The sequence below is a fragment of the Lipotes vexillifer genome, unplaced genomic scaffold, assembly GCF_000442215.2.
Source record: "Lipotes vexillifer unplaced genomic scaffold, Lipotes_vexillifer_v1.1 scaffold79, whole genome shotgun sequence".
In the NCBI taxonomy this organism is placed as follows: domain Eukaryota; kingdom Metazoa; phylum Chordata; class Mammalia; order Artiodactyla; family Lipotidae; genus Lipotes; species Lipotes vexillifer.
The window spans coordinates 565,416-575,860 of record NW_006775678.1 but is presented as its reverse complement, the minus strand read 5'-3'; the positions used below and the strand labels follow the sequence as shown (position 1 = coordinate 575,860).

Genomic DNA, 10,445 nt, shown 5'->3' with positions numbered 1-10,445 from the left:
GGGATGCAGGAACTACTATATTCAGCCACCGGGGCGGGGTGGGGGGGGGGGGGCGGGGGCAGGCATCTAGCTTCCTCGCCAATCACTCCAGGGGTATTTACATCAATGAGCAAAATGAAAACCCCGGTGTCTTCTTCAGGAAACCCAGGCAACGACCGTTTGAATAACCTGGGGTCTCCCTGCCAGAGACAGGCTTCCGTTCATCCCATACCCGGTGTGGCTTCTGGCTTCTCTCTCATTGAAACTCTCATCAAAGACAGAACAAAACGATCCCACAAATCAAGGGGTGAAGGATATTCGAGCCCACGCACCACGAATACCAATGAAGGACACTTTGTCAATGTGGTAATTCCACAAGAAAAGCCAAGAACCAGTGGGGAATTTACTAGAAAGAGGTTGGCTGCAGCCAAGTATGCCAAAGGTTAGTTTGTGCAGAATGCCTGAGATCACAACTTGTAATTTCACAGTCTGATTTTTATCTCTCAGTTCAAGGTCAGATGGCCTCCATCTCAATGGGAATTTACAATCAGAAGGGCAAACCAAAAAAGAAGGCACCAATAACACAGCTCTGCCCTGCCTCCAAGAGGAGATGTACACACTCATGCTCACGACAGACTGCAGTTTAGAAAGCGCATTCCCTGAAAAAGAGAGATGTCATTACACGACAGCATGAGGCCAGAGTCACTGCAGATCTCAAGACGCTGGGAACATTTGCCAAATCATCACTCCTTTCCTCAACTCCTGCCTTCTTTCACGTACTCATTCACTGCACTGCAATGGGCTTTGACTCTGGATGGGCGTCACGGCGGAGGCTGGTATTAGACAAATAAGAAGGCCCGTCCCTGCCTTCGAGGAAACGGAAATGCAGAAGCAAGCAATCCCAATAAAATGTGAAACCCTTGAATTGAGGATACAAGGGGTACACTACCATCACAGCAACCCTAGTTCTGAAAGGAAGAAAAAAAAAAGGTAATTCTGAGATTTCACTTAGGAAGTGGAATTCCTTTGCTTGACTGGGGTGATAAATGACAGCAGAATTAAGAATATGAAGCTCAATTCTCTCTACCTCACAACCTCATACCCAAAAGGCAGATAAAAATTAATACCTCTCTCCGAGACTCGTTATGAGGATTAAATGAGCTCATACTCTACTCATAAAGCGATTAGCACATGGACAAGCACAGAGGGCACACCTAACACATTATCAACCGGGGTATTTTTGCAGAAACTAATGCCTGTGGCTGTAATACGTCTCCGGTCAAAAATGTGTTTATTTAATACACTGGCTTTTCCATCGTCATGGTGAAACACAGATAAGGCAGTCTAGTGTAGATGAAAGGGAAATGATACCTTTGCTTCATTATGAACATTAGTATATTAAGAAAAAAATTAATTTGCAATTTAGGAGTTTCGCTCCTTATTTAAATACATATACTTTTTCCCACGTATGTACACACACACACACACACACACACACACACTCATTAATGCTAAGAGCATGTGATCCAAAGTAAAAAGATTTGCGTTCAAGTCCTGGCACATCAGCTGTGAACAAGTTTCTTTATATTCCTCAAGCTCTGACCTCATCTATAAAAGGGAAGTGACATCCACCCCAGGGGCTAGAGTCAAGGTGGGACTGCGGGAAACCCTCTGTAAACCCTGCAGCTCTGCAAATGCTAGAGAAATGAAAACAGCTGGCCTAGAAACTTCAGGAGCTCATTCTCCTAATTAACCCTTTGCTCAAAGCTTCAAAACTCTAAATTAACAGTAACATTTAAGCATATAAAACCCTAAGAATTCTATTGGGGTCAAAACCCCAGGATCTCCCAAATAAATCAGAAAAAAACACCCAACTCTCAACTGTCACTCGTGTTCTTTCCATGCTTCATTCGACAGACGTTTACTGAGTACCACGTGCCAGGCATATAAGAAGACGAAGCCACTTAGCACCATGAATAACTGAAATCTGCGTTGAAAGAGGCCCCTCCACCTGGTTTGGGGACATGCACGATGGTTTTTAAGCCCACTATTAAAGTATTAACCTCCTAAATAGGAGTTAACCAACATTTTGCTATTTTTGAGTTGAATGATTTCCTGCCCAATTTATCCGATCTCTCCATACATGAAGGATCTCAAACCTCTACCTACCACATGCGTTAGAATCACTTTTCACCGACTGCCTTGTAACTTTGACATTGTCCACAAACAAAAAGCTTTAAATCAAAAGTAAATCACAGATACTCTCATCACCTTCATGAAACAAATCAAATCAAAACAAACCCCCCAAACCAGAGAATAACACCAACAGCTCACACTTCTCGACACTCAGAAAGGCACCAGGGATCAGCTTGAGGACTGGCCGTATGCCAAGCACCATATATTTATTAACTCCTTAAATTTCATGACTCTTAAGTCATATGATTATGCCACCTCATGGATGAGGAAACTGGGGAATATACAGTAGATTAATTAACTTGCTAAGAGCATTCTGGAACAGGGTAACTGAAACAGAGCAGGACGCTATGGTCCTTACGCCCCCTCCCTTGCCCCCCCTCCAATGTCCTTACCTGCCTTTTGTCTATACAAAAACCTTAGCCAAAGAATAAGTTTAATCAGAGAAGTGAGAAAATGCAGAAACAAAGGGAAACAGTCCGACAAGACTAAATAATAATAGTTTAGTCCTTAAGCATAGTCAAGAACCTTTAGTTCCTTCTCAAGGGCTACAGATAATGTTCTGAGCCGTATCCTGTGAGCTGCCTTGTAGATACTGAAATGCCCACTAGGTGGAAGAAGGTAACTACATGATGACTGATGACCAGCCTGCAGCCATGACATCAGCTGCCACAATTCCGAGAACTGGCCTCAAAGGAATGGGAACAAACTGACCCTGGAACTGAAGATTAACTGTACTTAAAACAATCAAGATGGCTCTGGTCAGACCAATGCATGACCAATATCAAGATGACTGTCAGAGCCGACTGTGCTGTTTCTGCCTATAGCTTCCTCCCTCCATCGATATAAGCTCTTGCCCACTGATTGGGGGGTGGGGTGGGGGGAGGAGGCCTTTGGACAGGAGTCCACCCTCCTCTCTCCACCCCGACCGCCCCCCTCCGTTGCCAGCATCCCAAATAAAGCAAACATTCCTTTCCACCAACGGTGCCTCATTATTGGCTTTTGAGCGGCAAGCTGCCGGACCCCACCTTCGGTAACATAACCTAACCACTACCCAATCTGACTGTTGAAGGTTCAAAAGTAAAGACCCTAAATTATTCAAGTGCTCTTTGTTATGCAGCAACCAAACAGGAAAACGCTGGCTCCAGGGCAGTACTGTATGTGACAGTTAATTCACATCTGCAAAATAACCTAATTGTTTAAATACAACATCCCTTGGACCCGTTCCTATGTGGCTACCTCACATTTATCTCATGCTAAGGAAGTTCCACAGGTCTTCCTCTCCTAATCCCCTTTCCAGTGGGTGGCAAAAAAACAAACACTTTAACCGGTGAGAGTCGGGATAACGCTAGAAGGCTTTAGAACACCTAGGGTTAGCTAACCCTTACCCTAACCCCAGCGAAGGGAGAACAGAACTTAGAAGACTTGTCCAATCAGCCCTGACTCTGTGGTTTCCATTTCCTCCAGTTAACGTGGAGCTTTTAGAGTCCTGGAGGCTTAATCCCTCTGCTCCAGAAATGAGGAAAGGAAGCCAGACAAGGACGCAGAGCCGATGCAGGTTCTGCTGGCAGAAAGAAGGCAGGCGGGCATGTCTTAGAATAGAAAGTGGATGTTTTCTCCTACCTTTTCAGAATATATTTATACGAGAACATGTCTCAAATGATATAATCAAATTTGTTGAGTAACTGGTTCAAAATTCTAAGTTGCTCTTTCCAGAACTCTCCACGTGCATCTCAACACAAGAGTCCGAAAAGCAACTGTACGTGAAATACGAAACAAAAGTTCAAAGAGCACGACCTGGTGAAAAGCATCAGGCCACTGCTCTGCCATCAGCAGTTCTGCTAACAGTGCCAAGCGAGTCACAATGAGGCCACGGACACAGGAAATGAATCCCGGACAACTGGGATCACAGGATCCACATTTGGGTTTGTCTGTGATGCATCTTTCAAGAGCTCTATGAAGAACACATACTTATACAGCTTAATGAAATCATCCGTGGATCCACTCTCCCTGCAGCTGCAAGAGATTTAAGACCCTAACACTCAATTCCTCCAACTGAGATGGGCCCAAAAGAGAAAGTGGAAACCTAGTTGGGTCCTCTGTTTTAGTGGAGAAGCTTCTAGAATGGCAGGGCAGACAATGACCAAGTAAAAGGATGAGCTGGATGCACTATGTGTCTCCATTCTTTTATCTGATCCCAGGACATGATGCACAGAGTTATAATCAAATTCCCGGGCAATACGTACACATATGGAAGCCAAATGTGGAGGACTTTGTTACCCCTCCTGAATCAACTGTCCCGTTTCCCCTCACTGTTGATAACTGAACACGGACAAGGCCCAAGAAGGCCGAGGAGTGGCAGCCAAGGCTGGTCGTGAACCTGTCGGTTAGACTCTGTGCAGTGAGGCACAACAACTGTCTAGACAACTTTCTCAGGACACTCTCCATCAGCAACCTGAGCTGAGCCAGCAGCACGAATTCATGTTCAACAAGGCGATAGAGCACAAGGCTCTTTTTTTTTTTTTAATCTCTCACTTGTAATCTGGGTTTTTTTGTTTTGTTTTGTTTTGTTTACTATTTTGAAAACACATGCCAGAAAATTTTACCCCCTGCCAAACACCCTCTTTTAATAACAGAAACCTTCTACATGCATGACAGGCGCTTCATAGCTTGGAACTAACCGCACTGTATTGGGCGCACGCAGCCGAGCGGGTTACTGTAGGTGGGAAATCATTAACCGAGTACGGTGAGAGTGTGTGCCCAGTAATCCAAAGGCCAAACTCAGCCAGGAAAAACAAAAGCATCACTGCCCTCAACAGCCACGAGAGAGACTGCATTTTACGCTCCAGGCATCTCAATGGGCTGTTCAACCACAGTGTGTTAAGCAGAGAAGATTTCTAATTCACTGAATCCCAGCCTTATACAATGGTAACAGCAAGTGCTATTGAGCCATACCTGCCTGCAAACCTGGAAAGGCCAGATCAGGTCTCCGGTCAAGCGGTAAGATGACAGAACAAAAAAAAAAGGGGTAACGCAAGAAAAAAAAAAAAAAAAAAAAAAAAAAAAAAGGGAAAAAAAAAAAAAAAAAAAAAAAAAAAAAAAAAAAAAGGGGATCCGGTGAAGGAGGAAAAGGCAACATGGCTTAGGTTACAATCTGTCATTTATATTATGGAATCTACCATCTTTTTGGACTCAAAATGGAATCTATCATTTTGGACTCAAGTTGTCCAGACCCTTGTCAGTATTGTTTACTCAGAGGCAGCTGGACATATAAATTCCCATCCACCCCCATAGAAACCATTTCAGAGTTCGGGTTCTTTACCCCATTAAGTTTCCTGGGATAAGAAGAATTTTACAACGAACCACAACCAGGGATGTTGAATAAATGAATTATGATGGGAAAGGTAACAGTATCTTGAACCTTCATGCAATCAAATAACTGTATTTAATATTAAAACAGCACCACCCAGCAGAACTTTCTATGATGCCGGGAATGTCCGACACGGTAGCTCTCAGCCACATACAGCTACTGAGCATCTGAAATGTGGCGAACGCCAACTGAAGACCTAAATGTTAACTTTTATTTGGCTTTAATTAATCTGAACTTGACTAGCCTCACACAGCTAGTGCTTGCTGATAGGCAGGTACAGCTCTAATTCCCAGGAAGTGGCAGAGGATGCCAGAATACACGGTGTTATCAGAGAAAAGGCACAAGAGCATCGGGAGATGAACAGAGAGAAAGGTCACAAATGTGAGCAGCAAAAGTAGTCAGTCACCAGGTCTCACCCCCACCAGAAGGGAAATGGACAGAAACTCACAGTCAACAGGAAGGGAGGACAGACAGCCTGGGTGGGTGGGAACCACACTAAGGGGGTGGGGTGAGCGAGCACCCTCAGGCGGCTGATATTCCTGAGAAGGGAGACAGGCACCCACAAGGAAATAAGCTAATTTCAGGCTGGGTAAATGCTACACAGCAACCTGAAAAGGATGCAATGACTCAGGGGAAAAACTTGCAGTTTGGGGGGAAGGCTTCTCCAGGCAGACCTTCCCCGGCTAAAGGGAGGCAGGTCATGAAGATCTAGGGGAAGACGGTTCTGAGCAAAAGGAACAGCAGAGGCCAAGTTCCTGAGACCTGCAGGCAGAAGGGCTGGCGAGCCCTGTGCAAGGGGGTGGCCCCTAGCAGCTACTGAGCCCCCAAAATGGGGCTGGCCCAAATTGAGACATCCTCCAAGGGTGACATACCCACCACATTCCATACACCCAGCATAAAAAGAAAAGCATGTAAAAGATCTCATTAATTTTTTGTGTGAGTATTGATTCCACGTTGAAATAATCTTTTTGACAGGATGGGTTACCTAAAACATTAAAATTCATGTCACCTGTTGTTTCCTCTGTCATGAGACTACTAGAAAAGGAAGGGTACACATGTGGCTTGCACTCACGGCTCGCAGCATCTTTTCTAGGCAGGGCTAGAGCAGAGCAGCGAGAGGGGAGAGGCGGGGCTGGGGACTCGGGCAGATCACGTAGGGGCTTAGAGCCAGGCCTGGGCTTTGGGACCCAAGTCTGATGGGGAAGTGACGCGATCTCACTTCTACTTTGGAGGATCACTCTGGACAGGAGGTGGGGGAAGATGGGGAGGGAGGTAGGAGTCCTGGCTGCAGACAAAGCTGGCCATCCTTCCCGCTGGGTTCTTGTTAAGAGCCCAGGCTTACAGTCACATTGCTTGGACTCGAATCTTAATTCCAACACTTAGAAACTTTGTGACTGTGGAGAGACCACTTAACCTCTCTGTGTCAACGTCCTCATCTGCAAAACAGGATGCTAACAGCCTTCCTCTAGAGTTTAAGACGTGCTTTTTCAAATGCTTAGAACAGTGCCTGGCACGTATGTAGTAAACCCTCAACAGGTGCCTTGTGATGACTATTACTGGATGAGGAAAATGAAGGAAGATGGTAAACTAGGTTTTTAACTGAAAAACTGAGTAAGAGATGGTGGGCAAGACTTTGGGGGGTGGGGGCACACCTGAGAAGGAAAGGAATTAGTTCTGCTTTGGCCAGGTTACATTTGAGCTTCTCATGGGCCATCAAGTGGACCTGTCTGATGGGAAGTTGGCTCTCTAAGTGTGAGTTCAGAGGCAAGGAGGAGTCCAGGCTGGCAATACAATTTGAGACTCATAAGCTTACAGGGAGGGCTTAAAGCTTTGGCCTGGATGAAACATCAGGGAACAGAGTGAACAAGGGAAAAAAGAGGATGGGGGCCGATCCCTGGAGCCTGCAAGATTTGGAGACCTGGACGCAAAGGAGGAACCAGAGGGAGGCTTAGAAGGAATGACCCACGAGGCAAGGGAAGAACAGAGCCAGTGGGCAACACGGGGGACCAGAAAGGCTTTCAAGGAGAGCCAGTGGTTTCAAATGCAGCTGAATGTTTAAAGACGACAAGGGCAGACCACACATGGGCAAGCTTTCCCAGGATGGTGCAGGTGGGCACCGATGGCTGGCGTCCCAACCAGGTACCAGCCACTGGCCACCCTAGTCACTGGAGTAGAAAGAGACACAGTTACAAGCTTGAAAAAAGCTAAGAAAGTAGACAGTGGAGAGTAAAATCTAGGCAAAAGGGTACCTGCTCTCCAGTGAAGCACAAGGGGGCAACGGCTGGAGAGGAACATAGAATTTTTAAGGAAATTTTCAAAGAGAAACATTATAAGGCCTAGTTTTTAGGCCGTTTGGAAGAATCCAGAAGACAAGAAGAAATGAAAAATCCAGGGGCAAAAAGAGTGAGCTGCAGGAGAGATAGCCTTGAGAAGTGGACAGAAGATTCCGGGCGGGGAGAGGAGTGACCTTAGACAAGAACCAGCCAGTGCTTCAGCTCTTGTAGGGGCCAAGGCAGCGGAAGAAGATGCAGCCGGTGGTAAGAAAGACCGACTGCACGGCTTCTCTCGATGAAACAAGAAGCAAAGTCATCAGCTAAGAAGGGGAGGAGGGAGATGTGGGAGAACTGATGACCGATCAGAAGGTGTCAAACAGTTTTCTTGCAACTGGTGAAATTACCCCAAAAGTGGAGTAAGATAGATGCCCATCAGAGGTGGGTGGTCACAGATGTGACGAGGCCGGTTCACACAGTCTTGCAATAGTTGGAAAAATGATTTTAACCAGGGTGGGGAGTCTAACTGGGGCTGGCTGGGGTCTCATCAGGCAGTCCAAAGGAATAAGAGGATCCAAGTGGTGTGGCTGTTCTCAGGAGGGACCCATGAAGTCTAGGCTGCCATCTCAAGGCACCACGGTGGCGATGGGTAGTGAAAAGGAGACGAGGGTCCACAGACTTGCAGAACTCTGAATTCTGAAGGGAGAGTCTCACGTAGGAAGGACGGGCATGGAGATCTGGGAGGCGAATGCCTTAAATCACGATTCTGGATTCTGGAGGTCAATCAAGACAACAAGATCTAAAGAGGGTCAATAATGAGGTGCAGAAAGGTCACTGGAACCGGGGAGATCAAGAATTGAGAGGCCAGGTTGCCGTGTGGATGGACGGACAATGGTGGGTGGAGACATCAGAGGACGAGGTGATCAGGAGACGATACCAGAACGAGGTGGGGAAGGGAAGCTACAAATAAGGGTACAAATTTCAAGGGCAGCTGAGGTTTAAAACAGAGGGAAACGTAGGTTAGCTGGAAGTGGCAATAGGGAAAAACTACTCCTTGAGGAGACGGTAAGGCAAGCAGGGTCCTCCAGGGACAGCCAGCCAGGTTTTCACAAGAGCGAAGAGGCCTGGGAACATTCAGGAGGCAGAGGACGTGGGGACTCTGCCGATGACAGGACCCAAAAGGGAACAGGCAAAAGAACGGTGTAGCCAATGCACATACTGTAATGGGTGGGCCCCCCTTTGAAACTGGTTTGGTGGTGAAAAAGAAATAAATCAGCTGGGTATAAGCAATACCTCTGCACGCCTCATATGAAACGTCACCACAGGGAATTCCCTGGTGGTCCAGTGGTTAGAACTCTGCGCTCTCACTGCTGAGGGCCCAGGTTCGATCCCTGGTCAGGGAACTAAGATCTTGCGAGACACATGGCACAGCCAGGAAAAAAAAAAAAAAGTTACCACAAATTTTAAGCCTCTTACGAAGGGCAAGCTGGAGGTATAAAGGCGTTGGCAACTGCAGAGCTCACGTGTCGGTGACTGAATACAGCCAAGCCTGTCACCAGCTCTTTGGGACATAGCCATCACCTCCACTCCAGCCCTACAGCAGGACGGCCGCTTTACACCAAAGTCAGCCACCACTAGAGGGCGACACAGCCCCAATACTTAAGCAACTCCCAGCCACTAATTTTAGTAAAGTGCTAAGCAGAAGCAGACACTGGGTGGAATTTCACTCAAATTCATAATTCACTTAGTTGAATTTTGAAGATGGAATACTATAAGAATACAGAGAGGCCATGTGTATGGATATGTACATAAAAAGGTCTCAAAGGCTTGACATCAAACTGGTCAACAGTGGCTCACCTCTGGCAACGTAAGATATGGGGGTAGGAGGGGCTGATGCGCAAAAAAAGGCTTACTTTCACTTTTCAGTCTATGTGTTGTGTTGTTTGAGTATTTTTCAAGAATGCATTCACATATTATTTGTATAACTTTAAAATGCATTAGAAATGTAATGATACGATATATAGATAGAAAATGTATCACATTAAACAAAACCTTACGCAAAGTAACTACAGAGAGACTAGACTTCCAAACAGCGTTCATTCAGCAGGGATCGAAAATCCATCACATCTAAGTCTATGTTTTTTTCCCAAAGGAAAATAAGCCCTCAAAAGATTAAGTAATTTGCTCAAAAGCAGTGGCAAAATTAAAATAACACCCAACTCTCATCCCAGATCCTAATACCTGGGACTCCTTTTTGTGTTTCATCCTCTATTAAAACGTTAGCGTTTATTCGTCAATTCTCTGCTTCTCCAGGATCTTTCTCACCTCCCTTCTCTCCTCTCCACTCCCCACACCCGCCGCCAAAAAAAGGGGGGCCGTGGGGAAACACTTAGAAATTGTGTACCTGAAACAGCACGTCTTTCTTAAGTTAAATTATACTTTAACAAATATTGGTTGACATTTTCATCTCTTGATGAAAAACATAATAATCACTCAATTAGAGGATACTCCCACCTAGTCCTTATCTTCGAATCACCTGCAGTTTATTAAAACAGTACAAGGGGGCTTCCCTGGTGGCGCAGTGGTTGAGAGTCCACCTGCCGATGCAGGGGACACGGGTTCGTGCCCCGGTC

The 10,445-nt window shown here is 45.9% G+C and overlaps 1 non-coding gene across 1 annotated transcript; it reads left to right on the top strand.

The window, feature by feature from the left end:
- Positions 1 to 9,142: 9,142 nt before the first annotated feature.
- On the top strand, positions 9,143 to 9,215 carry TRNAE-CUC (transfer RNA glutamic acid (anticodon CUC)). Its single transcript has one exon. It is a non-coding gene; the product is annotated as a tRNA-Glu (tRNA).
- The last annotated feature ends 1,230 nt before the right edge of the window (positions 9,216 to 10,445 follow it).